The sequence below is a fragment of the Oryx dammah genome, unplaced genomic scaffold (assembly GCF_014754425.2).
Source record: "Oryx dammah isolate SB20612 unplaced genomic scaffold, SCBI_Odam_1.1 HiC_scaffold_16, whole genome shotgun sequence".
In the NCBI taxonomy this organism is placed as follows: domain Eukaryota; kingdom Metazoa; phylum Chordata; class Mammalia; order Artiodactyla; family Bovidae; genus Oryx; species Oryx dammah.
The window spans coordinates 4,024,339-4,052,177 of NW_024070200.1; the positions used below are offsets into that span (position 1 = coordinate 4,024,339).

The 27,839-nt window shown below is 52.4% G+C and overlaps 1 long non-coding RNA gene across 1 annotated transcript; it reads right to left on the reverse strand.

Moving 5' to 3' along the window:
* Window positions 1–19,511: 19,511 nt before the first annotated feature.
* Window positions 19,512–23,889, reverse strand: LOC120875180. Its single transcript, XR_005723835.1, has 2 exons — window positions 20,017–23,889; window positions 19,512–19,926 (listed from the first exon to the last, which is right to left on the reverse strand). It is a non-coding gene; the product is annotated as an uncharacterized LOC120875180 (long non-coding RNA).
* Between the last annotated feature and the right edge of the window lie 3,950 nt (window positions 23,890–27,839).

A 27,839-nucleotide genomic window follows, 5' to 3' on the forward strand; every position in this document is an offset into this window, starting at 1 on the left:
CCCAACTATTTCATGTTTTACACAATGATTTTTCTTAATCTTATAGGGATCTTTTAGGAATTAATACTTCTTTCAGAAGAGCAAGAAATATTTATTAATTCTTCTAATTTTCTTAAGCATATTCTTTATGTTAAAGTAAAATGATGGTTAACATTTTTAACAAAAACCTTTAGTAAAATTACAGTTAACATTTTAACAAAGATTACATATTGGTAAAATATTTGTGTCTCACTTTGTCTACCTATTTGGATATATGCTCAGGCAAGTATTTAGAAATTTCTAAAGCCCTGACGGTTACTTCTGGGTTGCAGAGATTGGTATGGTCTCCCTTTGTTACTTACATTTTCCCACACTGCTTGAGTTTTTACTGTTAAGTATGCGTCATTTTTATGTCCAATTCTTTGCAACCCTCTTTTATATGTATGGTAACAGTGTAAAATAATTAGTCATTTAAAAATGAAAAACAAGAAATTGAAACTAGCACTGCCCTCTGTCCTCATATTTGGTAGGACTTCCAGGTCAATAGGTACGATGATTCATCCCTTCTTAGCCCAGAAAAGATACTAATACTGGTTCCCCCACCATGACTTTGCCAACATGGCTCAGAGGTCCTCCTCTCCAGGACAAGATATAATACTAAAACAGAAGGGAACTATCCACTGGGTTTTTGGTTTGTTTTTCTTTTAGAAAACCCAGATTCCCCAGAAGCATCATGAACATCCCTATTGCCCCAATCACTTGGGTCTTAAACCTAAATCATATGGTCATCCATGAACAGACTGAATGATAGGATGCTAGCGGCACCTGTCTGGTAGTTCCAGGGCCAACTGCACGTTCAAATATACTGGCATGGAACCCACATGAGGGTGTCTTCCCTGCAGTCCCCATCAGCTCCGAGTAGATGCCCGGTGCAATGTGATACCGAAAAGAGATCGACCGTGTATTGGGCATCATTAAATAATGCGAACTCACCACGGACAACCTCCCTCCAAGTACCATGAGGCAGCACGGCTGGTGGCATTCCCACATCCACACGGCCTGGGCAGCTTGGGAGTGGCCACTGGGGCAGACAGGATGCTGAGGATGAGGATGAACGGACCAACTGGGTCAGTCCCCAAGTCAAACCCATGCCCCTGGCTCACCAACCCAGGATTCCAGGGGACAGCAATGCCACTCCCCGCACGTGGATGGCCATGCAAGGAACACGCAGCAATGCAAAGAAGCCAGCCCCACGCGAGGCATCATCAGTGAAGCCAAGAGCTCTCGAAAGACCACGTGTTTGCAAGAACAGGGGAACCACTGCCTCCTCGGTAAACCTGGCCTCACCCTAGAGGAGGTCCCTGGAGGGTGTGACGCTACCGAGGATTAGTAAACCAGGGGTCACACAGTCTCCTGGTCTCACCTCTATCCTGACAGCTGACTCATGAAAGACACTCCTAGGCGCCCCTTCCAGGTTAGCATGTGTATTGTAATATATACACATATAATATTTTTAATTAGGGCATTCCTGCAGCCTAGCTTGCTTGTCCTAAAGTTGACAGCACCCCAGGAAATTGCCTCAGGGTGAGCAGGGCTTAGCGTCAGTAAAGCAGGCATCCTCAGGAAAGCACAGGTGGGCTCAGCCATCCAGGCACCTACCTTGGAAGCAGCACTGGCCTGGAAGCGCTCCGAGGCAGAATTTGACACTAAAAGAGAGGAGAGCCGTGTATGACTCGCTTTGATGAATCGAATTCATCACGGCCAGCCTCTCTTCAAGTACCATAAGTGAACACTTGTGAGAAATCCATTGCCTGTCCTGCCAAGGTGGCTGCCTGTAAGGAAGGGGTGGAACCATCTTGGGTAGTGGGCCGAGTGACATGCGAGCACACTCATTGCATGCTCACCCGAGACGCACTTACCCTAAGCAGGGGTGACTTCCGCTCGTCCTCCTGGACCAGGAGGGCTGCCATCTCACTCCATTGTCACGGCAGCACATCACGGTAGCCCCTCGAATCCTGTGATGGTTGAACCGTGGCTGCCTCCCCACGTGGGCATCACCTCTGTGGACCCTCTGTGGAGAGATGGGAGGCCAGGAGTTAGAGGATCAGATACGAGATCTAATCAGTAAGTATGTATTCAGGGAACAGTCACACACCCCCAACAGAAGCTGGCCACTGGCTTCTGGTCCCTCAATGGAAAGCAACGCATTGTCCCAGGAGCACTTCAAGGAGGCTGTGGCCGTGATGCGGATGGCACCACCACAACTCATCACTTTTTAAGTCCACGCGCCCTCCCTGCCATGGTTGTCCGAATCCACAGAGCAGCCGCCAGCGCACGTCCACCGCTGTCCCCAAAGTCGGCAGCACCTCCTCCGCGTCTCCCAGGCAGGTGGGGTTGGTGCTGAGGCTTGGTGACGAGGCGGCCCAGAGGGTGAACGGAGTGCTTGCCCCTCTGGTCAACCAGTCACACACCCTGAACGGTGCTGACACCAGGGTTTCCTCTTGGGGCCCAGGAAGCCGCTCCTCGACGTCTCAGGAGATGACACTGATGACAAAACCACGGCTGTTTCCCCAGAGTGGGAGAGGCCCTTGGGAAGGCCTCCTGCAGGAGGACGCCCAGGCGAGGGGCCCAGAGGACTTACAGCTCGGACAAGCCCGCGGCCCTGGCCGGCCGGCCAGCCAGTCGCGTCTTCCATGAAGAACACGGAGTCCTCTCTTCCGGAGTGGCCGTCCCATCTGGGGTGGGCATCCTTAGAGGTAGTATTTGGTACTGAAAAAAGTGTTGTCCGTGAATGATTCGTCATAAGTAAAGCGAATCCACCACGAACAACTTCTCTTCAAGTACCACAGAAAGGCAGAGGCAAGACAGAGCAGGGTCCCCTTCCACTTCTCCGAGGGGCGCAGCCTCCGACTGTGGTCCTGCGGGCAGATGGGACACAGAGTGTTAGTGAGACGGACAATGGGCATCCCGAAAACACACTGGGGTGCAGGCGGGTGGCCACTTACCTCCCTGGAGCGGGGCAGACGCCCTGCCTGCCTCTTCCCTGGAGCGGTGATGGCATTCCCAAGTCTTCGGGGGCAGGGCTCAGAAACGAGAAGAGAGGGGCTTCACAGTGCCAGCTTGTCCCAGCTCAGGACCCTCCGTGTGGGTGTGGACCCTGGGCTTTCAGAATAGGGACCTTGGACTTCTCAGCACAGCACACTTGGTTCTCTATCAAGCACATCGAAGCACTGGCCAAGCTCCTTCATGGGACTTGTGGGGTCTACCAGACGAGGGGAGTTCCAGAAGAGCCACCACGGGGGGCTCCTGAAGAGGGAGACCCCAACTCCCTTCCCACCCCGCCATCCCACTGCCTGTCTCATCCCGATGAACCACACAGGAACACAATTCCCAGAAAGCTGGCATCAAAGGTCACCGCCTTCTCCCCAACAACCTGAGGCCAGTAGGACCGGGTTCCGTTTCCCAGTCCTCACGCCTCACACTCCTTCCACATTTGGAACCACGACTCATCACCATGTCCTCACTTCTCCGCAGGGATTCACTGTCCACCACCGAGGGCTATCTGCACCCCGCCACCTCCTACACTGGAGGCTTGCAGTGGGTAGATGGCCTCCCAGCTCAGCCTCACCTCCAGACCATTCTTCTTCTCTTTTCCTTTTAAAATTTCAGCTCACAGCATTTTCATCAGACCTCACTGCCCACTACCTGGATCACAGCCACCCAGGTCCTCTTTCTGGTTCACCATCCTCCTCCCAGAACACCTCCCAACCTCCTTCTTGGTAATGCCCACCCAGTGATGCTGTCCCCAGCTCTCATTGGCCTGGAGGCTGCCTCACCTCCAGGTACCTCTGCCAACATCCCACCTGACCCTCAAGCCCCATGGTCACTGCCTCTGCTTGGCTCTTGGCAATACTGGTAATGATACTTCTCCCAAAGCTCCTGGGACTGACTCACTCCAGAGCCCCAGTTCAGCAGTGGTCACACCTGTAGACCCTCTGGTTCATCCTCTGCCCCACTTTGTCACTCCTGACCCTGGCTGGGCTCATCCAACCCATCCCTGGGTCTGCTGGCTCCACCTGTGGGGCCCCCCATGTTCCTCATGTGGAGACTCCTGTTCTCTTCCTAGCTTCCATCAGCAACTCATAGATCAATACAATAGCCATCCATGTGGGCTCTCTATCACCACCCTTGTGGTCAGAGTGACTGTTTCAATACAGACCACACCTCCCTCCCCACCAGAATCCACCCATAGTTTCCATCACACTCAGAATAAAATCTGGAGGTGCCCAAGCCTCAGAGGCTGCCTCTTTCACCCGTAGTCCAGTCCAGCCCTACCTTCCTTCCTGCTGTTCCTCAAAGATGCCAGAGAGCTTTCATGTGCCACAAGCTTCTCCTGAAAATCTGACTCCCAAGCCTACTTCATTTCCGTTTCCCCTCCCCAGAGAAACTTTCCCAGACCCTATATTTAACATAAATGGCTATTCCATCTGTGCCTCTTCCTTACAGCTTACCCTGATTTCCTTTCCTTCATAACTCCACAGTGGATAGAATGATATCGCTTGGCTTTGATCTTCCATCTCTCCCACCAGATTGTCAAGTTCATGTGAATAAGGACTTTATCGTGCTCATTGCTCTACCCCCAGCTGAGCGGACCCAACTAAGGCCTAGAATCATCTAGTAGATAGTATGCTCTATCATGATTTGTGGAATGACATTCCTCATTGATTGATCAACTGATGGAAAATTCATTAGCAAAGTGGTTACACTCATTACAAGAGAATCTGACAATGCAGAGAAAGAGCCCTGCTGAAAAAGTATCATGGTCTAAGCAGACATCCCTTCCGCCAAGCAATTATCCAAAGGGCTGGGTCTTATGGGAGAGGAAGCCAAGTGCGACCCACCAGAGACAAAAATGAGACTCTGCTCAACTCACTCTCCACGTGTACTGGAAAGATGCCATGCCAACACGTCTTCCCCAGGTTGGCACTGCTTCCAGAACGCCTTCCCGGGTAAGAGTGGACCATCACAGAGTCTTTCCTGGAGCAAATACCATAAGGATGACCAGTTAGGTTATCAGACAGTATCACCCCACTTCGTCATAGAGCATGGTCTCCAGGGATTCATTTTATGAAAGGTCTGGTTATCCTGGGAGAAAACAATGGCAACCCACTCTCTTGCCTGGGAAATCCCATGGACGGAGGAGCCTGGTAGGCTGCAGTCCCTGGGGTCGCTAAGAGTCGGACACGACTAAGCGACTTCACTTTCACTTTCCACTTTCATGCACTGGAGAAGGAAATGGCAACCCACTCCAGTGTTCTTGCCTAGAGAATCCCAGGGACGGAAGAGCCTGGTGGGCTGCCGTCTATGGGGTTGCACAGAATTGGACACGACTGATGTGACTTAGCAGCAGCAGCAGCAGCAGCTGGTTCTCTTGGGACAGATGGCAGGTGTTCTGTGTGAACAAGATTCTCAGGGGTCAATCTTTCAGACGGGTTCAGAATCAATGACAACATCCCTTCCAGAAATCACAGCCCTACTAGGCAGCCACCTCCTGCCTAGGTTAGATTCCAGCCTCGGGGGCAACAAGTGACAAGCATCTTAAAGGATGCGCCTGCTCTGTGATCCGCCAGCCACGTACATACCTCGGGTGGGCACGGAAACCAAGACCTCCTCCTGGAAGGTGGGATGCTGTCGGGGAAGCCCTCCAGAGCAGTATTTGATACTGAAAAACTGGATGTCCCTGTATGATTCGTCATAAATACAGCGAACACAGCAGGGATAACCACTCTTCAAGTACCAAAGGCTAACGCTGATGAACCGTGTCTTCACCAGAGTCTGCCTTGCCTGCAGCTAATCCTCCTAAGGACGAATTGGGGGCTGGGGGTAAGGAGCATTGGGTGTGGCCCTTTGTAAATAAAGCCAACCATGCATTCCTGTCCCCTGGGAAGGGGTGGAAGCCAGCAGCTCTTCCCAGGAAGCGTTCTAGGAAAGATCAGTACTGAGAAACAAAGCTTCCCTTAGGTGACTCAGCATAAAGAGAGCCAAGCAGCAAGGAGAAGTTCTTTTCAAGGGACAGGCACTAGCGTGGAGGAGGAAGCAGCGCCTCTTCTTCCAGTCTGTCCTGAGAAGTGAATGGATAGGCAGGGACTGTGGATCAGCCGACATACATCATTGACAAAATGTATGTTCTCTGATCAACCGTCCACTCCCCTATCACGGACCACGCCCTGCCCTCAGGTTGGAGTCCAGGTGGAGCACCTCTCCAGGTGGGAGCTTGTCCTGCAAAACAGCAGCTCGGATGTGCTCAGCCACACAGGCTGTGATGACGTGACTGTGAACCCCGCCTTTGCTTAGCCCTGGGGGCTAAGCATTTAAGACCTCAATGCTCCAGCTGGGGGACGGGGGTGGGGGGCAGGGGGCTTTATCCTAACAAAGGCCCAGCGTCTGAGACGGGCCATTCTTTCAAGAGTCATGGGAGGTACTTCCTTCCTGAAGGTGGAATCAGGTCCAGGCAGGGTGTGACCAGGCTCGACACTTACGACCCAGCAAGCAATAAAGAGGGACCCTGCCGTGGACTGCACCTGAGCAGGTGCCTCCTCGTGTACCCAGACTAAGATGCCAATGGTCAGGGGCACATCAGCTCTCCCTAGACTCAGGATTGGTACCAAGAGGCATAACCTTTCTCTGGATCAGAGGTGGCCTCCAGGAACTCATCCTGGACACAGAAGGGATAAACAGAGCTGAAGGAATGGTCAACCGTAAAGACCACACTCCCAGACTAAACTCTCTCTTCGAGGGAGACGGGGTGGACCTGAGTCCCAAAAAGGCCTGGCCCCCAAAATCCCCTATGGACAATTCTGTTCTGAGGGCCCAGGGGTCCTCACAGGCCACCTGTGGACCCAGTGAGGGGGCCGCCATATATCCCCACCTGAAGGTGGAGCCCCACAACGCAGTCTTCCATGGTACCAGAACCTCCCCCACAGACGACAGATGAGCGCCCAGTGGAGCCCGCACTGACGCTGATGACAGCGTCGGCATGCCGTCTTCCAAGCTTGGGTCACTCCTGGGCGTCACTGAGGGTGGAATGCATTCTCGGGTTCGTGGATGGGGGCCGTGTGCATCCTCCTGGCACACCCTGGGGGGCAGTTCTGCAGTCACATACCTGAGGGGTGGACAGCTCTCTTACTGGGAAGCTGGGATCACCAGCGGGTGCTGGACTGAAGCCGTGAAAGACTCTGCCAGGCTGGCCAGGAAAGCCGCAGAGACCGGAGCACAGGGCTCCTCAGGAGCCCCCGGAGGTCCACACGGTCAAGACTCGAGGCGGCAGGTCATGGGCGCCCCCATCCTCCACTAAACGAGGGGTCCAGGTCAGCCTCCTATCCCCATAAGCAGGGGGGATCCAGACTCAGAGAGAGCACTGCGTGCAAGCTGCAGAGGTGGAGAGAGGTTGGCTGGGCAGTCCTCCTCCCGAGGGAAGCGGCTGCGGTCCCACCAGCCTCTTCGTGTGCCAACTGGGGGGACGGGAACCTCTGCCAGCAGCGCCATGGGGGAATCTGCCTGGACAGGAAGTGGACCTGGGAGGTCAGCACAGCGAGCGGAGGTGGGCCTGCCTTTCGCACACCTGGGGAGACAGATGCGACCGTTTATGTCCGGGGAGCCGGTCTGGGTGGGACCTGACCCTTGGAAACAGATGGCCCTAAGAGGAATCTTCAGGAAGGGAGTGACCTCTCCTGGAAGGTCCCGGGGAGCAGAAAGCACATACTCTCCACAGGGGACCGGTGTAGCCTCCAGGAAGCTGCTCTGCAAAGGGCAAGTCTGGGTCTGGACGGTCAGGGCTGGGGAAGAGCTCTTGCTCTGGGCGAAGCTCAGCCATCAGGTCCCCACTGACCAGCCCTGCAGGAACACGGATTCAAGGGCCCTGTCTCAGCCCCTCACCCCCAGGCAGGCTGGACTGAAAGTGGGGGTGACCTTGTCCAAATCAGAGAAACACACCAAGTTCACTGCAAAACCACTGCAAAGCGAGCCCGGGCCCCTCCCCCAGCCGGCCTCCCTTCCAGGAAGCATGCCTTCCACATCGCGGCTGGCCCCGGGGTCACAGCTCACACCAGGCACACGCTCTCACGTCTCCTGTGCGGGCGGCCCTCGAGGCAGAGTTTGATATTCAAAGAGAGGTTAACCATGTATTATTCATGATGAGCCAAGCGAACATAACACGGATAACCTCTCCTCAAATATCCCTGAACAGTTCTGAAACGAAAACCATGGCCTCTTCCCCAGTGTCGGTTGTCTCTGGCTCCGGGAAGGTTCTTCTTAGGAAGACCTGAATCCAAGGCTCAGAGAGCTGGGAACTCAGATCCTGTAAAGAAAGCCCACATGTGGGCATCAATCATATATCCCCCATACCTGGGTCCCAGGGCTTGCATTTGGCCTTGACACCCCAGAGCTGGAACCGTGCTCAGAGACACTCCCAAAGCAGGTTCGATCCTGAAAACAGCAACAATGACAACAAAGACACCAACAGTGACAATGCAAGCTCCTTCAGGGGTTCCTGGGAGGTGGAATTTGACGCCAAGAAGACACCCAAGGAATGCATGTCACAGTGATGCAAAGCCATCGTGATAATACCTTTTCTGATAAAACGAAGCATATCATGGATCCCCAAGATAGGAGGTCCCCAAAAGATGGCCTTGGCCCAGGATTGCTGCTTCGGACTGACTCAAAATGGATGATTCCAGAATTTCGTAGTCCCAGGCATCAATGCCGCTGATGGTCCAGTGCCTGATGAGCCTTGACACTGGTGGCCTCTCCTCGGCGAGGGTCTTGTATCCAGGAAGCCCTGGGAGGTGGAATCTGACTCTAAGGGAGAGTCACCTCATGACATTTATGCATAAGAGAGCCGGGGGCTGATAACCATTGCACACGAACAGAAGAGCGGTGTGTTGGCCTGGGAAGTGTTCTCACGATATGGAAGGTGGGGCGCAGGGGACACACATCACAAAGAAAGCACATCCTCTCCAGCCCCGAGCTGTTCCGAGTGTTGTCCACCGACCAGAAGCATTAGCATCACTTGGAAACTTGCTAAAAATGCAGAATCTTGGTCCCTGAATCAGAATCTGCCTTTTAACAAGATCCCTAGGTGATGAAAATCTGAGAAGCATATTAGAGTTTGAAGAACACCCCTCTAGCTGACAGTTCACAAACACACACACACACACACACGTGCACGCACACACACCCCAGAGGTGCCATTGACCACAATGTCTTATCCCAGGGTCTGTGTTTCCTTGGACTGCAAAGAGATCAAACCAGCCAATCCTAAAGGAATCAACCCTGAATATTCATTGGAAATATTGATGCTGAAGCTCCAATACTTTGGCCACCTGATGCAAAGGGCTGACTCATTGGAAAATCCCCTGACACTGGGAAAGATTGAAGGCAAAAGGAGAAGGGGGTGACAGAGGGTGAGATGGTTAGACAGCACTGAGCAAACACCAGGAGACAGTGGAGAAGAGAGGAACCTGGTGTGCTGCAGTCCTGGGGTCACAGAGTCAGACACGACTTAGCAACTGAACAATAACATGTCTCATGGGAGAGTCTCTAAGACGAAGTGGGTCCAATAACAGGCACATAGCCATGCTGTGTCTTATGGCTTATGCACACAGCCATAAGATGGACATTCAGTAGATTGCTCCTTAGTAGCGGTGGCAGGAAATGGACTGTGATTTCCTTAACTTTGCATCTTCTCTAAGACATCTTCATGATCAGATCTATGCCAAAGATCAGGGGGCGGGAAAACCAAATGACCCAGTCCATCTTCCAGCTGCCTAGAGAGATGCTTGACAGCAGGAATTCCTCATGGCTGAGATTGAGTAACAAAAAGAGAAAGACAGACGAATCATTGCCAGCATCTTCCCAACGGCCCTGAGCACCCGCACTGTATGTCCACCCCAAAACTGGTGTTAGTTCAAGCGGCATCATGCTCATGCTGCAGGCTTGCATTCCCAGGTCACTGAACTAGTTGTCAGGGGTCATCAACAAAAACAGGCTCCGTGGTAAGTTAGGCCCCCGGGTCCTCTTGCTGAAGTTAGCACCATCCTCAAGAAAAACTGTGAAGCACATCTGGACATTTGGATACTAAAACAATGGTTGTTCGATATTAATCACCGTAAATACAGAGACCATACTACGGACAACCATTCTTTAAGCATCAATGAACTGTGCCATCCAGAAGAACTTGGCCTCGTCTCCAAGGTCAGTGTCCTTTCCAGAAGGTTCTTCTCGGGTGGTCCAAACAATGAGGGTTAGTGGGTCAGTTTCACACAGAGTCGGCCGCCTGCTCGGCGGTTGCTCACGTCCTCAGGGGAGGCGACATCAATGACTTGATCCTAAAGTCGCCTTCGTGTCCAAGCAGTGACTTCAAGAAGCAGGATCTGATGAGCCTTGAATGCTGGGTCACTCATCACACACACCCATGACCAATGCAGGTCGAGATAGTACCAGGGAGCCTGGTGGCCCCTGGTCAAGCTTGGCCCCGCCACTAGGTTCCTGAAGGTTCGAGCAGTGCTCCCCCAGCACGCGTCCCTGCAAGCTCTCAGCCCGCAGCCAGGCAGGAGACCTCCAAAGGGTTGACACACGCATCTGTATGGAACTCATCATGGGGTTCAGGAAGTCCACCAAGGCAGGATTTGATACTCAAAAAGAAATTGTCCTTGTATGATTCATCCCAAATAAAGCGAAGACACCAAGGATAATTTCTCCTCAAGTATGAAATAGCAATGTGGACAGGAACACTGGCACCTCCAGGTCTTCGGTTCAAGAATGGACAGGGACTGCAACTCAGCCAACCCGAGCACACACACACACACACACATATGTGCATGCACACACCACACACACACACATGCATCATAGACCATGCGTCTCCAGGTGCCGGGGAGCGGCACTGAACTGCTGCTCGCTCTGCTTGGTGACCACGCCCTAGCATCCTGCAGAGGGTGGCTCGGGCAGAGAGCCAAGGACTGTCCGCCTTCCCTGGAGCCAAAGCTCTTGGTGGCCCACGGTCACAGCCGAGGGCCCCACCGTACCCTTCTTTTCCGAATGGCATCAGGAGAAGGGCTTAGTGGCTGCACTTCCAAAGCCTCGGCCACCCCCACTGAACAGTGGGCTCGAGCATCCATGCACATACCTGAGAGTGATCTGCTGCCCACATCTCAACACCACCCCAAAATGCCAAAGAGAAATTTCGATAATCGCATCACCATTACCAAGCATTTCCCAGCACACAGTGTCTCGACTGTAACTCTGCTCTAAGCCATGTACAAGTCTTAACTCACCCAGCCCCCCACAGCCCTCCGGCCCCCCTTCCACACAACACAGCAGGCACGGCACGATGAAATATCCTTGCCCAAGGTTGCCCGGTTAGTAAGTGTCAGAGGCAGGATCCAAACACAGGAAATCGAACTCTACGGTCTGCGCTCTTGATACTGAAAAAGTGGATGACCCTGTACGATTCGACATGAGTAAAACGAACAGGACAGGGATAACCACTCTCCAAGTACCAAAGGTTAGCACGGGAAAGAAAGCCACTGCCTTGGGAGGACGTGGAGCGTCTTCAAGGCACAGTCCTGGGGACAAATTAGACGCTGAGGGTTAGTGCATCAGTTCACAGGCACCCAGCATACACATGCAGTGACAATGCGGCCGCCACCCCCACCAGGGCCGACCTGGCCATCTCAGGACCTGGGTCGCACACACAGAGTGCATGCCTCCTGACCGCCCCCGTTCCCACCCCACGCAGAACCGGGAGGGGTGTCACTCCCCAGGGCCCATCAACTTCTCTAAAGTCAGCCGTGTGCCTGAGATGTCACCTCTGCCAAGTGGTGACCTTGAAGCCATTTCCACACACCACTGGACACACAGTCATGCACACACGTACCGAATCCCTTGCTGTATGTGGACTGGGTCCAAGGTTTGATACTCACAGAGAGCTTGCCCTTGTATATTCTACGTCAAAAAACCGAATATACAAAGGGCAACCTCGCTTTAAGTACCAAACAGTAGTAGCATTGGGCAGGTCCATCGCTACTGTTCAGAGCTGGCCTCGTCTCCCAGGAAACATCCTAGGGAAGGGGTGGGGGATACAGAATCGGCAGACCATGGGGCAGACACCGCCTGCCAGGTGTGTGCCTGCTGGACCGCTCTCCATCCCAGCTTGGGGATGGGCAGAAGCCAGTGCCCCTTCACTGACATCAATATCATTTTCAGGAATCACTCCAAATCAGGCCTTATTCCTGAAAAGATCAACCCCACAGCCTTCCAGAGCATGCCCAGAGCTCAGCTAGCTTCTTGCTTTCTGCAGAATGATGCTGGAGGTGGAACCAGCACGGACACCTCCTCCAGGAAGTCCTGACTATGCACCAGGGTGAGGGGATTGGGTGAATTTATATCATGGATGAAGTCAAGGCCCCGTGGTCACCGTCATCCCTCCCACAGGGGCCTCCTCCCCACACTCCCCATGCCCTACCAGAGGCTGGCATCACACCAGGAAGCCACGCCAGGAGAGTCGACATTGAAAAGGAGTCTAACTCCACGTACCACAGAGAAATGGATTCAGCAGACCACGACCAGCTCCCCACGGCAGCCTCAACCCCAAGGAGGCCCTATGGAAGGAGTACAAACGGAAGGCCACGGGCAAGGAGGAAACCTAGCTCATCCCCCAGGGGGAGGCACCCACCTCTCACAGACGACACCCGCTCTCCTTGATGGGGCCATGGCAAGACGTCTTCCCTGATGCTGGCCTCAGGGCCTGGGGACCCCCACGGTGGTCAGGCTGTACACCAAGTGGATGGTTACACAGCCCAAGAAACGTCTCCACAAACACAGAGCCAGAGCCCTCGTCTTCTAGCCATTATCCTAGAGATGAACGGGATGCAGGAAGGTCAGAGGCCTGGAGAACACACGTGGAGACAGAAGCACTTCCCTCTGACCTTCAGCATCCACGTACCTGGCCCAGGGTGATGGCTCCCATGCTCCTCCCCAGAGCTGGGTGCTTCCTGTGGAGGATACTCTCTCCAGGCAGGACTGGAACCACGAATCACAAACAGAAAGAGTTCTTACAGATTCATCTTGGGGACCGTGAGCAGGAGGGTGCTGTCCTGAACATCGAAGAAGAGCCTTGGCCAGCAAACTTCAGCCTCTTGACCTGAGTGAGCGCCACCTCTAGGAAGCCTTCTGGGATGGACTTGCAGGTGTCGGTCCATCCTGCTTGGAACCATCATAAATAAAGCCAGAGTCCTGTGGTCTACCATCACTCAAGCGTCTCCTTCAAAAGGGTCTGACATCAAGGTCTCTCTTAGACATGGTACCGGGAAGTCTCCAGGGTGGGACTCGGTAGTGACAAAGGGCAGGTCCACGTGCCTTTAAAAGAGCAAATCACCATTAGACTCAGTACAGACAACAGACAGCGTGCACAAAAGGCCACTGCTGTCCCCCACCAGCCTGACGCGGCCTCTGGGGAGTCCCCCAGAGGAGGACCTGGGGCTGACGTCATGGCCAGAGCCCACGTCTGGACCTGGGAAGCAAGGGCATACCTGCAAGGGGCCGACAACAGGGTCTCCATCCAGAAGGTGGAGCTGGGTCCGAGCGCCTTCCCAGTCAGAGTTTGATACGCAAATAAGAGTCTCCCTCTGTATATTCGCCATTAATAAAGTGAACATACAAAGGGTATCCTCTCTTCAAGTACCAAAGGGCAGCTCCAGTGAGGACCACGCCGCAGCCGTCCCAGAGGGGGCTCGCCTCCTGCAGGCCCCGAGACCAAGGGGGAGGAGCCGGTGGCGACCCCGCCCCTGCGCACTGAGACCCGGCCCTGGGATGGCTGGGCTCCCCAGCATCTCTCCAAGACAGGACTGCCTCCCAAAGCCATCGCTGTCCTGCAGAACCCGACAGCAGGCGTCAGATGACCGACAGTCCTTCAGAGCCTGCGAAACCGCCCTTCCACCCAAAGCCTCTCCCTCCAGGAAGTTGCTCTGGTGACAGGTGGGCTGCCAGGGGTTAGAAGACACAATCACATGCATCACTAAAGAGCAAAAGCAAAAGAGGAAAGCAACACAGTCCATGACCTGCTCCTCACTCACAAATCGTGCGGCAGTGCTACGGGCAGCATCCCTCCACCTGCAGCTGACGCTATGCCCAGAAAGTCACCTGAGCTGCCACTCAAAAGCACTCATCTAGGGCAAGATTCACTAAAGGACAAAGGAATCCCCAGGGGCCAACTCTCTCCAATGAAACAGATAATGTCATCAGACATCCCAGGGTCCTCCCATCACAACTAGCTGTGAGGCCAAGAGGAGGACTATGGACTAAGAGAACACTGGGCTTCTGGTCCCAGAGCAAGTACCATAAAATATGGCACTCAGGGCTACCCGGTTCCTTTCCTCTAGACTAGCAGCCACACCCACTCCCTTCCCTCAAAAGGACATTAAAGCCCAGAAGCCAGCCCAAGAATAGCCTGAGAGTGCAGAGTGGGTGGAGGCTTCCCTGGTAGCTCAGACAGTAAAGAATCTGCCTGCAAGGTGGGGGATGCAGGAGCCGAGGGCTCAACTGCTGGGTCAGGAAGATCCCCTGGAGAAGAGAATGCAACCCACTCAAGTCCTCTTGCCTGGAGCATTCCATGGACAGAGGAGCCTGGCGGGATACAGTCCATGGGGTAGACCAGATGAGTCAAGGATGAGCCAGACCCTGACTTGCTATTGAGCCTTCTTTCCTCTTATCTGGGAGACACACTGACCTTGAGGTCTCCTTCCAGAGCCTGGCATCGTGGCTGGGGACACTGGCCAGAGTGACAGCTCAGAGCTTCAGCATCACACTAAGCCGTCTTCCCACCAAGGAAGACACTGCATCCCAAGCTGAACAGAAAACCACCGCATCCTCTTCAAAGCCATCATCTCTCCCAGCAAGTTCTTGGGAGGATGCGGGGGATGAAGAGGAGGAGAGACCAGGTCACAGACAGCAAGATAGAGGCGCATACACAGTGGTCAGCATGCATTTGCCTACCCTGTGGTGGTCCTGACCTCTGATTCTCCAAGAAGCCCTCCCAGGCAGGCACTTGCTTCTCAGAGAGATTGCCCTATGCATGTTAATGACAATCAATGCGAAACCAAGAAGGATAATCTCTCTTCGAGCAAACACCACTACTATTAGGAAAGTCGCTCGCATTGTGGCAGGGCTGGTGTCTGCTCCAGGAATGAGTCTAAGACAGACAGATTGGACAGGCAGGGTTAGTGGGCAGGCAACACGGAGCTGTGGGCAGAGTTCCTGGCCGGGGGTGAATCCTGCATCCCGGAAGTGGTACCTCCACCAGGGCCCCCTCCTAACGCTGACCCTCAGGTAAGATTCCTGCAGAAGAGGGGGCTCTGGAAAATGCTATATAAACATGGCAAACACACAGAGAACAAAATTCATTCAGACTCGAAGTAATCCCAAGAGCAGTCTCAGGACTGCACGACAAGACCGAGGGCAAATCAGCTGAACGGCACACCTCACACAGAGCACAGGAGACCCCTGACCACCCCCTTCCTTCTTTGATGGTGATGTCGCATCCTCCGAGGTTTCCAAGCAGCATTTGATACTGAAAACGTGGATTTTCCTCTATGATTAATCGTAAATAATGTACTCATAGAAGGAGAATCTACCTTTTAAATACCAAAGAAGGATTCTGTCCAGGAGAACTCCAATCTTTGCTTCAGTCATCAAACATGAAAGTCATGTCGGGTGGACAAGCCTCCACGGATGGATGTCCGAGAGACCCACAACGTGCACCTCACCGAGTGGGCTGCTCGGCCAGAGATGGTTCCCGAGTATGCGTGAACCCCAGGTGTCCATCCTTAACTAAGACACGGCATGCCATCCACCCACCAACCTTCCACCTGCCCAGACCCGGGGGCCTGGGAGCAGGCCTGGCCCTCCAGTCTCTTCCAGAAACATTTCCAGAGTAGCATTTGATACTGAAAACATGGATTTTCCTCTATGATTATCTATGAATCACGTAAACATAGAAGGAATATCCACCTTTTAAATACCAAAGAAAGATGGAGTTCTGGAAAGGACCTGCGTGCGTAATTTACCGAAAATGGAAGCAAGACGGCCAGGGAAGCTGTGTCCAGTCCTGTGGCAGAGCTGCGGCCACACGCCAGGGCCTCCTTGGCTGGTGCGCTCCTCAGCGAGAGGGGGCTTCTAAAGGTGATGGTCGGCAGACACATGACATGAAGGGAGCACATGTTCCGCAGCCCACCACCTTTCCCCTGGCCCAGGTTGGGGGCTCAGCCCTACCTCCTGCCCCTGCCCACGGGTCAGTCCCAGTCACGTCTCCAAAGCAGCATTTGATACTGAAAATGTGGATTTTCCTCTATGATTAATCACCAAACCCGTAACCATAGAAGGAAAATCTACCTTTTAAATACCAAAGAGGATGGATCCCGGGAAGCATCACCCTAGGCACGATCCATCTGAAATGAAAGACACATAGCAAAAACTGCTGAGCTGCCCCGGAGAAACTGGGACCCCAGCCTCTCCCCCCGAGGTGGCTGCTCGGCGGGAGGGTCTCCCCAAGACAAGCAGGTGGTCCGCAGACATGTGCCAGGAACGGATCACATGTGCTGGGGTCCACCAACTTCCACTTACCCTGGAGGGGCTTAGCCCCACCTGGCTCCCCTGGTGGAGATTTCAGTCCAGGAAAGTTTCCAAGCAGCATTTGATACTGAAAACGTGGAATTTCCTCTATGTTTAACCATAAATAACATAAACATAGAAGGAATATCCACCTTTTAAATACCAAAGAAGGATTTAGTCCCGGAAAGCATGAACATGACCACAACCCGTCAAAAATAGAGGTAACACAGGACAGGTCCACTAGGCATGAGCCTCTGGAGCTGGCGGCCGGGAAGGTCGCCTGTCTCATCACTAAGGGGGAAGGAGGTGGAGTACATTCACTCCCTCCGTGTGTGTGTGTGTGTGCGTGCGTGTGTGTGTGTGTGTGTGCGTGGTTGTGTTCAGGGGCGACAGTTAACCTTCCTCTCTCTTCAATGAGGGGGCAGATTTTGTTTGCAGAAATGTCTCAAAAGCAAATTTAGATACTTAAAATGTGGATTTTCCTCTATGTTTAGCTGTCAATCCTGTAAACATAGAAGGAATATCCACCTTTTGAATATCAAACATTGAGCAGCCCTGGGAAGCCAGAACATGATACAGCTAGAGAAGATGCCCCTGCAGGCCATCGAGTCCTTTCTAAACTCCAGGAAGGTATTATGACATCAGACCCTGGCCCCTTGGGGTCTGCCTTGCTGTCAGCCCCCCTGTTAAGGGAAACCCTGATATCTCCACCCTGATCAGGTCTGGAAAAGCAGAGTCTCATTCTGGAAAAGTGAACAGGCTTCAAAAGGTCACCATAAACAAAGCAAATACAGTAGGAATAACTATCCTTTCAGTAAGTCCTGAAAATATCATAGTGAAGTCGCTCAGTCATGTCCGACCCCTTGTGACCCCATGGATTGTAGCCTACCAGGCTCCTCCCTCCATGGGACTCTCCAGGCAAAGTTCCTAAAGTTAAGGTCAAGTCCGTGAAGCCCTCCTGAGGAATCCTACAACACAGAGTGTGGTAAAGTGGGCAGGAGAGTCAGACATCCTTTCTCATACCTTGGAGGGATGAGGACATCAAAGAACCTTCTAGAAAGGGAGACTGTATTTGGACGGTCCCAAAACGCAGCACAGGTAAATTGACAGGATAGGCTGTTGGGGTGCATTAGACAAATACATCACAAACAGTACCTCATCAAACCCCACCGAGAGGCAGCAGAACATGACGCTTACCAGCCACCCTCCCTCCCAACCAAAAAGTTTTACAACTTCCGGAGAAATCATTTTTCAGGTAGACCGGGGGATACAGAGACTTACCAAAATGGCTGCTGTGAATTCCTGGTAAAGCGTGCTCCCTAAAGTGAAAGTACAATTGTTACTCACTCAGTCGTGTCCAACTCTGTGTGACCCCATGGACTGTAGCCCACCAGGCTCCTCTGTCCATGGGATTGCCCAGGCAAGGATACTGGAGTGGGTAGCCATTTCCTTCTCCAGGGGGTCTTCCCGACCTAAAGCAAACAATACATCAGCAATGATCCCAGACTCAGTCCCTGTTCTGCACAGTTGCCATCACCTCCGGGAAGTCCTCCTAAACACTGATTCAATATTGAAGACAAATGAGCCAAAAGGCACTCTTCAGAAACAAAGCACATATTCTGTGGTTGACCCTCCATTCTTATTCCACAGAGAGGCACTAACACCAGAATTGCTTTTCTAAAGTTGGAATTGGTTCAAAAACACCTTGACCTGGAAAACTAGGGCCTCTCACAAGGGTGGAGGCAGGCACTCCTTCTAGAGATGAATGGACCCCAAGGGGAGGGGACCAGGTCACCCCCATCATCTACAGAGCCAGAGCCCCTCCCCTACAGCCTTGGCTTGCTGAGGAAGCAACCCTGAACCCCTGACGAGCCCCAAGCATCAATTATCATAAATAAAGCAAACATACATACCCCAGTGCTTTCCACGGGCCACGCCCTCCAGGTTGGTGTTTCCTCCATGGAGCCTTGTCCAGAATAAATGGGCCATGGATATTTAGGGGATCAGAGGGTCTAAGTTTGTGACCAACATTGCTCAGGTACCCAGGAGTGGATCTCACAAGCATGGTCATGCATGAGGAGGACATACTGTTTAAGCAATAATTCCCAGTTGGGCTGTATTTTCTTAAAAATTGAAATGGAGGCAGCCAGTTGAGATTTGGAACAGACGTAGTGAGGGGCCCTAGGGAATCAATGTCAACTCACCTGTTGTCTCTTCCAAGAAGCAGGCACCACGCCCTGAGTGTCCTGCTGAGGATAAGATGCCAGGTGGGCTACCACGGGTCTATCAGCTGATAACCATGTCTGCTCACTGTTGGGCGTAACCCCCTCCCTCTCTTGTTACCCCCATTTCCCTCTGGAATGGTCTTCCTGGAGAACTCTCCTTGAATAATCCACCTGCCTACAAGTCTCGAGGAACTCTTCTCCAAGTTTAGGTATTAACTTCTCCAAGTTTACATATTAAAAACATCACTCTGCTCCCCAGCAAAACTACAAAAAGATAAGTCAGAGACAATCAGATGAGATACAGCACAGGGGCCTTTGAGAAGTGTGTAAAGACTTTGTAGTTGCTTTCTGTTAAGAATTTTAAAATTGTAACTTTCCCAAGAAGACTGGTATTTTGTCTTAAAAAGTTATTATTAAAATAAAACAATCTGAAAAATAAGTTTTATACTAAAACATTGGTACATCTGCCACACAGTCATAACAATTCCCATGATCATCTCATCTTTATCATTATAATTTGTTCAGTGTATTTCTGGTGGCTCATCTGTTCTTTCAGAGGTTAAGCTTTGGAAACCAAAACACTGGAGGTTTTGGTTCAGGATTCTTCTAAAACTCCAAAAAAAAAAAAAAATAGTGCTAAACAACTTTTTGTTCACATTTATTTGTCAACTGTTTAAAAGAAATTGGTGTTACACAGCCTAATTTTTCACATTGACAGATTTACTGTAAAAAAAAAAACCCCAGGATGATAGGGTATCATTTAATACATTCTCAATTCACAAAAGAAGAAATGAAGAAAAACAGAGGAGAACACTCTAGCCATCTGGTCAACCATCTGTTCCCATGCCCTCAGAGTGGTATAACACCTCCCCACTCCCCATGCCGGAACTTGACCCCTCACGTGCAGCGAATCCTTCAAGAAGGCATTTGATGAAGAAAAGAGATCAACCGTGCAATATCTGCCACAAATAAAGCAAATACATCACGGACAACCTCCTTTCGAACATCTCAGACCAACTTCTGTGACACGTTCCTCCTCTGTCCACTGGACATCCTCCTGCAAAAGAAATGGATGGTGAGCACTCACACGCAGAGAACAGATGCCATCAAAGACCTCACGCTCCCTCCGAGCCTTCCTTTGACCTACCTGTTCGCAGGTGTGGGTGGCCCTCCTTGACACCAGCTGCAGGATGCCAACGGCCTCCCAGGTAGGAAGGAGGCTCAGTCCTGAAAGCTGTACCTTTCCTGTTTCCTTGGGTATAGGACAGAGGCATCATCGGGCCACTTCACATCCCATGGGTGGCTCAGAACCAGAATCCCCCCTCCAGGAGGTCCTCAGGGCTGCAGAGACTCTGGGGCTCTGGGGCCAGCTGCCCTCTATCTCGGTTCAGAAATCCTGGCAGGTGTTCCTGCATCTGAGCCTTCCCATCACCCAGGAGGGTGGCACTTGACTTGGTCCATCAGGTAGGCTCTGTGAGCCACCTCTTGGACAGCTTTTCTTGATGGACCTCTGGTGATAGCTGCTTCTTCTCCAAAGTTGTTTGTGCCCCCACGACAGTCTCTGATGGGAGGACAGGCCCCCAAGGGTGGGCGGGGCAGGACTCAAGCGTTCCGCAGGCAGTCGCTGAGCCCAGCATCACCCAAGTGCCACTAATGGGGCTCGTCGTTAACGTCTCTTTCCGGAAGCTGGAGCTGGGCTTCCGTGATGGGATATGATACTCAAATAGAAGTGTACCCATATTTTTCATCATAAACAAAGCTAAGAAACACAGACAACCTCTTTTCTAGTACCAAACAGAGCACTGAGAGGAACCAACCCTGGGGCCTCTGGTCCCAGTTGGCAGAGCTCCAGAAACTCCTCCTGAGGAAGAAAGAAACTGAGCGTTAGGGGATCGGCTGTCCAGGACTGCCACTCGAACTCTCTAGACAGCAACTGGCCACTTACCCTCTGGTTCTGCCAACGCCAAAAGTCCCAGCTCCGACGGCCCTTCCCCCATGTTGGATTTGATACTGCAAAGAGGTTGGCCGAGATCGATTCGTCATAAATAAAACGAATTCACCTGGGAATACCTCTTCAAGGACCACATAATAGAAGGGTCCATGGAGCCCTGTGGTGCTTCCTGCGGGAAGATGGTGGCAGGTGCATGGAGTGCAGAGGCCGAAAGATGGGACAGCATCAACTTGTCGGGCCCAACCAGGGGGCTGACACCAATGTCCCTGCTCTGCCACGACATCTGGGAACATGTGCCTTGGGGGCAGGACTGGAACCTAGAAAGAGGGGCTGAGCAGAATTAGTCCCAGTGAAATGGCTGTCCTGGGAAAACCCCTCTTCCAGAACCCCAGGGACCGCCGCCCTCCACCACAGCAGGCGTCCCTGATCAGCCCTCCTAGGGAGGTGTGGGGGACAGTCCCCCAGGGGACGATCACAGCCAACACCCACGCACCTGGGCACCATCCACCCCCACCTCTGGAGAGGGCCGGTGGGTCGTTTTCATTGGCTCTGAGTTTTTGTAGCTGTCACTGCTGCTATTGAGTTCTATTATTTCGGGAAGGGGGCCGCTTCTCATCTGAAGCTCCCCCTCAAATGCTGGGTGAAGTTCCTCACTCTGGAACCTGGACATGTTTACCTAGCCTCTTCTGCAGCGGGAAGTGGGCAACATAACGGAGGCCTCTTGCAGTCATGCCCGTTCTTAGAGGAAGGCATGACCTGTGATCAAACCAAGGATGGTCAGATACCGGGTGTCCCTGGACCCACCAGCACACAGTGGATGAGGGCTCAGCCTCCACATACATACCCAGAGAGGCAGGGACACCAGAGCCCCTTCCGTGAACCGCCATGGGGCCAGGGGGCTCCTCACGCTGAGATGTGGCACCGAAAAAGAAGTGCACCATGTTTGTTTCGTCACATATCACGCGAAAAGAACATGGGCGACTTCTTTCCAGGTACCAGCAGTCAGCCCCGATGGGCACGGATGTGCTCACAGCCCACGGTCCGCCTGTGTGGAAGGGACACCGAGCGTCAGGGTGCAGCGGCTGGGCCTCGGGCAGTACCATCCAGCCAATGGGTGCGCGAAGGCAATGGGGCGTCTGCTCACCTGGGAGGAGGCGGACGGTGCTCTGTGTCTGCAGCGTCCGGGCAGCCCTCACGGGCGAGGTTGACACAGGGCAGAGAAGGGCCAAATGGTCATCATGGATGAAGTCAGTCAACCCCAGCCTCCCTCTCACTCATGACTCCAGGGCGAGCTCACGGGCAGAACCCAATAATCAGTACAGCTGGGTTCTGTATGTCTGCAATCAAGTCTACAAATGGGCATGCGGAGCATCATTTCAGAGCAAACGGGGTGGTCTGGGACCCTGAAATAAAATCTCCTCCATGAGTCAGTGGTTCTGCAAGGCATCCTCTTGAGAAATGCGAAGCCAAGGACCTCAAATTAGGCAGAACAAGCCACTGAAGTAGCATCTGCTGTCCGTGGGCCATCCCTAGGGTGTCTGGCAAGCTCCTGACTCCAGCATCCCCTTCTTACAGACACTCCTGGTTCCTTCGAGAGATGGTCTAGTCTACAAGACAGGCTGTTCAGGATGACTTGTGAAAAATACAGCAAATCCATCACAGAGGGCCACTGAACAGTGGGGAGGAAGAAATGATGTCTTTTCCAAAGTCAGCATCACTTCCAGGAAGGCTTCCCAGAGCCTGGGGGTGAAGGAGGCAGGGGAGATGTTCTGGGGTCCAACCGTCTTTCAGGTCTCTTGGAGAGGGGCCCATGCCGAAGTGTTCCCTGGACACAAAACACATTAATTGGGGGTTACTTGTCATTCATAAATTAAACCAAGAGGACAACAGTTTTGAAGTGCAAACACAGTAAATCCGTAAGAAAAAGTCATTTTTCACCAAGAATTCACCTTGGGATATTGAAGATAGCTGAACTAAGAGACATATATCCTTGAAAGATAAATGCAAGGTGTTTTTTTTTGTTTCTGGTTTTTTTTTTTTTTCTTTTTGGATCACTGCAGCAGCATGGTATCATCTGTTTATATCCAAATAAGATAAAACCCAACTCTAACTGGCCAAAACAATAAAGGGAGAGAGAGGCTTCATATAACTGATTGGCTTATACAACTGAAAACCATCAAGCTTCAGGCAAGGTTTGATTCAGGGGCTCAAAGATGAGATAAATCAGGGGACACTGGGGAAGAAAAAAGATTCGGGGTGGGGGGGCGCAAAAATCTTGACCAGAGTCTACTACAAGTGCCCACATGACTTCTGTGAAGTTGGCACTGGAATCCAGCAGTCTTCGAGGCTGAATTGGATACTGAAAAAGAAGTGCACCGCGAATGTTTCGTCACATATAAAGCGAAAAAGACACGGGCAACTTCTCCTTAAGCACCACAGGTCAGGATCATTCGGCAGCTCAGCTTCTCTGCGGTGGCATCACTTCGGCAGACTTCTGAGAGCAAATGGGTTCTGCCGGTGCATCAGGCGACATGTCTTCATGAAAAGGGTGCCAGAAGGGATGTTTCACGATTGTCAAAACACAGAAGACGGCTCAAGGACAACACTGCCTCAGAGGAAGGGTAACAACCTTGGGCCTGGCAGTGTCACCACGGCTGACTGCTTCAGCTCGCAGAAGTGCCCATGCAGACAGGACACGGGAGGTACGGTGAATGAAACCTGAGTTTTTGGTGGCCCGTGTGGATGGCTGACACATGCTCCCCTGTCCCCCCACGTCCCATCCTCGTAACCAACTTGTGCTGCCGCGGACCTCCCATCACGTGTCCTTAGGTTTGGCTGTGTGACTTGCTTTGACCATTGAGACATGGACAGAGGTGTGCCTGTTGCAATTTTCAGTCTTAAGCAGGCTCTGAGTTTCCCCTTACTTTCTAGGGCCCCTGTCATGGCTGCGAGACCCATGCACCAGGCAGTCCAAGAGGAGAGTGATAGATGGTGAGTCCCACCTTCACCCCCTGGAGCAAGCCTCATCTCCAGAACTTGTCTTAGATATGGCAAAAGTGAAAGTCTCTGAGTCCTGTCTGACTCTTTGCAACCTCATGGACTGTAGCCTGCCAGGCTCCTCTGTCCATGGAATTCTCCAGGCCAGAATACTGGATTGGGTTGCTGTTCCCTTCTCCAGGGAACCTTCCCAACCCTGGAATCGAACCAGGGTCTCTTGCATTGCAGGTGGATTCTTTACCAGCTGAGCTGCCAGGGAAGGACACTCAGAATTAGTGGACCAGGGGACACATGTGCTAAGCTGAGCATGTGGTCTTGAGTGAGATATTAGCATCCATACCTTCATAGATGGTGAACTCCAAGGCCCCTTCTCTGCCATCGGTGCCATGTCCAGAATGCCTCTGAAGCAGCATCTGACAGTCTGGATGAGTCCTCCTAGGTCAAAAAAATGCTGAACAACAGACACGGAGATGAGTGATGACAACAAAGCCTCCTCCCCAAGTAATGAGCGTGGACTTGAAATGCACTCAAGGAGAGGCTGGGTTCTATAGGTGGTAACGATCCAGAAGGGGCACATTGAAATCGGCCTGTGAGCACACCGAGGCCGGTGCCTCAGCTGCTCACTCACTGTGGCGGTACAGATACCAGTGGTGCTGCCTGGAATCAGGCGTCACATCCGGGAAATCCTCCGGGGTAGTTTTACTACTGAAAGGAGATGGACCATGTGATATTCATCTCATACATGACAACCTCATTAGACAGCCTCTTTCCAGACCCCATAGAAGAGAGTTGACGTCACAAAAGAAGGTGCTCCCAACATTAGCACTATTGGCCACACACACACACACACACACACACACACACGCACGCATGCACACGCACACTCTGGACAGACTGGACCCTGAAGCAGGTAAGACATGTCCTGTCTTCAACCTGTGCTGTGGGCTGGGCCTCCTCCCTGACGCGTGCAGTGCAGGTTAACCATCCTCCTGGGAGAGGTTTGAGTGGGAAGAGACGATTGACTGACGATTGCTTCTACTTATTTTTTAAAAGGCGGGAGAGGGACCCCCCCATACAACAGACTCACACCGGTCCCCCATCCTCCTACATCTTTTCCAAAGTCGCCATGTGCACCAAGATGTCATCCCACAGATGGACTGGGTGCTGGTGAATAGTCAAACGGGTGACCTACATCATAAATGAAGTGTACGTCACCGGTCTACCATCCCCTCAGCTACCCTGGAGAGCGGCTGGTGTGTCCAGAGAGCCATCCTGGCCGGATCCCACCCTGAGGCGCCACCACCCGCCGTGAGTCATCAAACAGATGAGACCCGCAAAGGGCAGCCTCCCTCCAACACAGCAAGCTAGGCCCTTCTCCAAACATGGCTTCCCTTCCAGGGAGCTGTCCCGTGGAGGGCTGGATCCTGGAGGCCACCCTCCACCCGCACCCTGCGACACACGACAGTCCTCCTTCCCCTTGCCTACTCAGAGCGCAGCTGGCCACGTCCCTCCCCTGAAGGCTGCACAGGGGACAGGACGTGCCTCCAGGGTGGGATTTGATACTAAAAAAGAGGTTTCCCGTGTATGTTTCATCATAAATAAAGAGAAGACAACACGGATAACCTCTCCTTCAAGTATCGAAGATTAGCCCTGGTCAAAAACACACACCAAAAAAAAAACAAAACATCGTGCAGTCTTCCGCTGATGCTGGAGAAGTTTTCCTGAGCCTGTGTGGCCCCGGATGGACCAGTTGACATGTGTCATATACAAGCGAAGAGTCTGAATCGAGTGTCTTGGGGTTGCTTCCGGAGGTCAGCCGAGAAACCCTTTAAGACTCAACACTGACAAGAGGTCACGTGTGAAATACTTTCCCCGAGTACAGAGAACATTTGGTTACAACTGCTTTCCAGGAATTGGAGCTTTCCTTGATGGGGAAACTGTAATCTCCTTCTGCAAGTATTGCTGTATCAGGCCTCAGGAAGTGTCCCAGCAATGGTTTGCACCCCAAGGTCAATGCATCAGGAGCAAATTCACAGATAAATCCCACATTTTGTGGTCAAGAGGCCGGAGATGTGGTCTGCAGTAAACAGACACCCAGGCCCCTGCAAGGAATCGGCTACGGGTCCAGGTAATCTTCCAGGTAAGCTGTGGCTCTAAAAACAGATGCATGATATCAAGTTAGTCCTAAGTAAAGTGAGTGCCAAGGCAGGGTAGGGACAGCTGGGGAGAGAGCCAGGCCTCCATCTTCCACATGAAATACCACTTAACTACTTTCCACTGCCTTCCATTTAATTCAGCAGAATTAAGGAAGAAAAACAACTTTCATTTCTGGAAGTCAGTTGGCCAAATGTTTGGGCCACATCTGGGTTAGCTTTTCTGTTTTACTGCAAAACCCTCTTGACCATAATTCTTTCATGGGGGAATATTGATCTCTGCAGACTTTCATTTCACTAAGGAGACAGACCCACCCCCAACAGGCCTGGAGAGCTAGGACTCAAAAGTCACAGAAAAAGAAGCCCAGGCTTTCTCTTGTCAAGTGGTATAATGGTGCCCTCCCCTCTCTCTGTAGCTGGCCTTTAGAGCTGAGGACAAAGAGGGTCACCACTCAGGCTGCCCCCCTCCACCTTGACAATCTGTCTCTGATCCCTGGTGAGCCACCAGAGTGCCCAGCCTGCAAGAACGCAGCAGCTGCTACCCTGGACACATCAGAGGTGATGGCCCCCGCCATGACCCCACTTCTTCACCTTTCTCTCTTTTTCCCCTCACGGCTCTTTTCTGGTGTAAGGAACAATGTTTGGGCATCAGCTAACAGGATATTAAAGACTGGTAGGCTTTCCTGGTGGCTTAGATGGTAAAGAAGCTGCCTGCAATGCAGGCAGCTGGGTTCGAACCCTGGGTTGGGAAGATTCCCCTGGAGAAGGAAATGGCAACCCACGCCAGTATTTTTGCCTAGAAAATTCCATGGATGAAGGAGCCTGGTGGGCTACAGTCCGTGGGGTCGCAGAGAGTCAGGCTCAACGAGCGGCTAACACTTCCACTTTCTTTAGTGCTGCTCATGGCTAAGACCGCAGCTGTTCTGACACTCATCAAACCAAGTGGGGATGAAGTGGAAAGACCTGGGGCTTCTCAAGAACCCATGCCCCTTCCCCAGCTGCCACGAAAAAGCCCAGCACTGAGACATGGCCTACTCCCATCGAACCAAACACGAGGTAGACGACCTACCTCTGTGCCCCGGCTTTAGAGCCGACCAAGAACCACTTCCTTCCCCAAAGGCTGGCTTCACCTCCATGGAGTCCTACTGGAAAGGATATGAAAGGAGCATCAGCATCAGATACACCATGCAGAGCAAGGGAAACAGATGTGTGGGCTCACTCCCCCTGGACTTGAGCTGACAACGTTCAGGAAATCTTCCAAGCTGGTACTTGATACTGAAGAGAGGTTGGTGTGGATGGCCCCTGACGCATGCTCAGTCATGTCCAACTCTTTGCGACCCCATGGGCTGCAGCCTGCCAGGCTCCTCTGTCCGTGGAATTCTCCAGGGAAGACTACTGGAGCAGGTTGCCATTTCCATCTCCAGGGGATCTTCTTGACTCGGGGATGGAGCCTGTATCTCTTGTATCTCCTGCATTGGAAGGCGGGTTCATTATCAGCTGAGCCGCTGGGGAAGCCCTTTGGTGTGAGTAATTTGTCAAAAAAGATGGAGTATACTGAAAGAAACCTCTCCTTGAGGACCGCAGAAAAGAGCCACCTCCAGATACACAGCTTCTTCCTTGACAGCAGCACTGACCCCTGAGGATGAAGCAGATACAACGGTAAGTGAACCGGGTGTGTTGCAGGTAAAGCACATGTCCTGCAGCCAGCTATGTGCTCATTTCTCCTGGAGCAGGGTTGATGATACAGCCCCCTTCCCGGAACTGGTGTAACATCGAGCAGCCCCAAAGAGATACATGCACTCAGAATTCCTACTGGAAATAAACAGCTCCTATCCCAGACCAGTTCTAGAGACCCCCAAGGCTTCGTCT